Genomic DNA, 4,551 nt, shown 5'->3' with positions numbered 1-4,551 from the left:
AGCAAAATATACAAGACATAAGAAATGGAAAATTATTTGTTGATAACACGTATGTTGATGTGATTGACTGAGCCAATAGTGTATTTTCGATGGAAAATTCATTTTGTATACTGTAATGATGTATAGTGAATTAATGTAAAAAAATTAAAATAAATAAATAAAATATGAAATAGATTTTTTAAAATTATTTAAAATTGACCCAGATAATTTGAAGATCCCTTGTGGGCAGCTCAGTGGGTATGGGGAGGAGGTACAGGTCTGAGCAGTTCTGGGTTCCTTCTGTAAGTCCCTGGGATTGTCCTGCCTCCCCCCAGAGCCAGCAGGAAACTTAGCAGGCACAGACTTGCCCTGGGCAGGAATGGAAAGCCTGCTACACCTGGGCAGTCTCTAACCTTAGGAAGGAGAGAAGAGGCTCAGAGACCAAGCACCCAGCTGAATGGAGGCGCGACTCCCTCTGTAGGCTCTGACCAGGAGTGTGTGTGCAGCAGCGAGGGGGTGGAGAGGGAGCCAGTCCTGGAGAGCAGTGATGCCCTCTGACTGAGCGCGGTAAGGTCAACTGAGGCAGCCATGGCCCAGAAGGCTGGCGGATGACGCGGCAAACTTCAACATGGAACCAAAGAACCCCTGGGCACATGAGGGCTTCCCAAAGGCATGGCAGGCTTTCAGGCAACACATTTTCAGATTGCCATCTCCATATGTGCTCTGTAAAACTGCTTTTCATAATCACCCCCTCCCCACCTTACAAAAGGAATGCATCCCTCTGCCCCTTTTCCAATCAAGCAGTGCTTTGGCAGTGCCTGCCTTGGAAGCATTTGTATCTGAAAAGGGAGAAAAAAAGAAGGAGGGGGATTTTAAATATTGGAGTCTGGAGTATGGTTTTCAGCCAAGGTACCACTAATCAGTGGTCAGGCTCCCAGACTCCCCTGACTTACCATATTTCTGTGAAGCAGAGAGGGAAACAGCCTTGGCTCAGGTTGAGATGTCCTGAATATAGACATGTTACAGCAGGATGACAGCAGAGGTGGTGATGGCTTTTGTTTTGTTTTAATGATCTGTCCTTTCAGTTCTGTGTTGACAGAGACTAAGTGGCTGTTGGGAGGAAGGTCCCAGGAGAAGCAGCAAAGAGCACCCATTAAAATTGCTGATCACAGCAGTACATTTACAGCAAGGCTCTGTGCCTTATTCATCTGAGAGCTGAAATCATCACGATTTATAAAAAGGATCCTGAAAAATAGGACTTTGCATCAAAGCCACCCCTCCTGCATTTGCACCATTCTCAGTGGTGAGAACATACCTTGGTGAGTCTTCCCCGTAATTTGCCCAAGTTTCGGTCTAATATGTATGCTTTGCTTGATTTTAAGGTGGCATAAGAAAATAGTTCTGCATTCAGTCTAACTTGTCAATGTTAGGTCATTTTCTTTCCAAAAGAAGATACATCAGAGGTAAGCTGATGCTTTGTATTTTTTATAACCTTTGAGTCATAGGAGAAAACTCTTCATTTACGTACATTCAAAATTATTGGAAACTGTCCCGGAACATTTAAACATAAATTTCTGATATATACATACATAAGTGTTTTTTGATGCACATAAGTATGGTCAAAGTGAATGCTTTTAAGAATCAAATAAAATGGTCCTAGTCCATTCTCTATTGCTGTAACAGAATACCACAGACTGGACAATTCATAAAGAAAGACATTTCTTTTTGTTTTCCTTGAGAGGTTTTGCTATAGGGCATTTGTGCTTGTCAGAGTTATACGGAAAGACAGAGAGCAAGTGAAACATCACCCCCCCAAAAGGAACGGTCATACTGCAATCCCTTCTCCTCCATTCTCCTCTTGGGATTTTGGGTACACATGCATATGCAGGCAGCGGGAGTTTCAAGTCTCTGGGTCTGGAGCTTGAAGCACGGTCAGCCATGTGGGAGTCCAGCAACATAACCACTACACCACCTGTTGGCCCCAAAACATTTATTTCTTGCTCTCCTTGAGGCCAGCAAGTCCATGGGAGAGGGCTTTCTTTCTGAGTCGTCATATGGCTTAAGGTAGAGCTAGAGAACATGCTGAAGAGCCAGCAGGAGGAGGTGGAGCTCTCAGTAAAGCCTTTTATCATTGACTTTAATCCATTCCTGAGGGCAGAGCATTCATCACCAATCACTTCCCAAAGGCCCCATCTCCCAGCCCTGTTGTATTAGAGATTCAGTTTTCAGCCTGGTGTGTGTCCACATATGGAAAAGGAAAGTGAGAAGTCACCCTCTGAGGCTCAGGGGTGGCCAGGCTGCAATACCTTCTCCTCCATTCTCCTCTTGAATTTTTGGGCATGTACACACACACACACACACACACTTGGTGTGTTTTTCAAGCTACCAGGTACAGAACTCCAGCTGTGGAGTCAACCATGTGCCATCCTGGTGCCTTAACCACCATGTCACTGACTAGCCCAGGAAATAACCTACTTTTAAAAAATCCATTGTGGGGACCAGCAGTTAGCATAATGGCTATGTGGCTAGACTCCCGCATGGTCGACCGCGGTTTGCATCCTGGACCCAGTGGCTTAAAACTCACGCCGGGCACATGTGCATGCGTGCCCAAGATCCCAAGAGGAGAACGAAGGAGAAGGGATTGCGGCATGGCCACCCCAACTGGGGGGTGATTTCTCGCTTTCTGTGCTCTCTGTCAATCTCTGTCTGGCGAGCGCAAGCGCCCTATAGCAAAAACCTCTCAATAAATAAATAAATAAATAAATAAATAAATAAATAAATAAATAAATCCATTGTGGATGGGAAGCCTGGAAGCATATCTTAGGCTGGAATTTATTAATAGCATTTGTCAGAACCAGCAGTTAGCGTAAGGACTATGCTGCTGGACTCCCATGTAGTTGACCGTGGTTCAAGTTCCAGATCTGGTGGCTTAAACTCACGCCGGGTGTATGTGTGCCCAAGATCCTGAGAGGAGAATGAAGGAGAAGGGATTGTGGCATGGTCATCCCCCCTGGGGGATGATTTCTCACTTTCTGTCTCTTTGTCTCTCTGTCGGGAGAGGTGGCGGCCCACAAAAAAAACACCAAAAAAAAAAAAAAAAAAAAAAAAAAAAAAACAGAAAGAAAGAAGAAAAAATAACATTTGTCATCATCTGACATTTGAGGTCCCCATCACTGCTCTTTCAGTAAATGAATTAATGAGCATACTTTGTGTCCCATCATGGTCAGAGATGCTGGATATAGTTTCTGTGCCTTTGAATCTATAAAGGCTTGATTTGTGCCCTATTATATGATCAATCTTTGAAAAGGTTCCATGTGGGGATGAGAATAAAATGTATATTTTGTGGTTTTAGGGTGGAAAGTTCTATAGCTGTCTGTCAAGCCCATTTGATTTATAGTATTGTTTAGTTCCTATCTCTCTTTGCTTATTCTTTGTCTAGAAGTTCTGTCTAAAAGAGGTAATGGAGTGTTGAGATCCCCAACCATTATAGTGTTGCAACCCATCTCTCCTTTTAGGTCTAGCAGTCTTTTCTTCCTGTATTTGGGTGCTCCTGAGTTGGGCGCATAGATATTTACAAGCGTGATGTCTTCTTGATGACCTAGCCCTTCTTTGTCTGTTCCAGCAGTTTTTTTCTTAAGGCTGATGTTATCTGAGATCAGTATCACAAATCTAGCCCATTTTTGATTTTCATTCGCATGGAATACCTTTTTCAGCCCTTCACTTTTAGTCTATGTATGTCTTTATCCATGAGATGCGTTTCTTTCTTGTAGGCAACAGATAGAGGGTTTCTGTTTTTTTTTTTTTTTTTTTTTAAACCATTTAGCCAGTTTGTGTCTTCTGATTGGAGAATTTAATTCATTAACATTCAACGTTATTATCAATATTTCTGGACTTGTTTCTGTCTCTGAGTTAGCCATTTTCTTCGGGTATTTTTGTTGTTGCTGTTCTCTTATTTCTGTCTGACTGACTTTGGTTTTCCTGGTATAGCACCCCCTTCAGCACTTCTTGAAGAGCTAGCCTGGAACTGGTAAATTCTTTCAGGTTTTGTTTATCTGAGAATGTTTTCATCTTTTCTTCCTACATGAAGGATAATCTTGCCAGGTATAGTAATCTTGGTTAAAATTGTTTTTCATTTAGCACTTTGGATATATTTTCATATTCTTTCCTTGCCTGCATTGTTTCCGACTAAAGGTCTGATGTTAGCCCGATGGGATGACCTTTGTAAGTTGCTTTACATTTTTCTCTTGATAATTTTCGTATCTTATCTTTGTGGTTTGGGCCAATTTGGCTATGATGTGCCTTGGAAAATAGATCTTCTTGGGTTGATTATGTTTGGGTCCTTTATAATTCTTGGGTCTGAGCTTTTGAATGCCTCTCAAAGTTTGGAAAGTTTTCTTCCAGAATTTCGTGGAATAGATTATCAATGTCCTTATTATTTTCTTCACCTTCTGGGATACCAATTATCCCTAGGTTTGGGTGCTTGATGTTATCTGGCATTTCTCACATATTGTCCTCATTCTTCTTAGTTATTTTTTCAGTCTTTTTGATAATTTTTTCTAGGTCAGAGATTTT

At 42.0% G+C, this 4,551-nt stretch overlaps 1 protein-coding gene across 1 annotated transcript in view; it reads left to right on the top strand.

The window, feature by feature from the left end:
- MX1 (MX dynamin like GTPase 1) overlaps nt 1–4,551 on the top strand; it is a 49,476-nt gene that overhangs the window by 2,359 nt on the left and 42,566 nt on the right. Inside the window, exon 2 of the mRNA XM_006156375.3 lies at nt 1,065–1,298. The gene's annotated coding sequence lies outside the window, so the exon portion shown is untranslated. The remainder of the gene's footprint in view (nt 1–1,064; nt 1,299–4,551) is intronic.

This window comes from Tupaia chinensis, unplaced genomic scaffold, assembly GCF_000334495.1.
Source record: "Tupaia chinensis unplaced genomic scaffold, TupChi_1.0 Scaffold000492_1, whole genome shotgun sequence".
NCBI classification, from domain to species: domain Eukaryota; kingdom Metazoa; phylum Chordata; class Mammalia; order Scandentia; family Tupaiidae; genus Tupaia; species Tupaia belangeri.
This window is presented reverse-complemented; position numbering and strand designations above follow the sequence as displayed.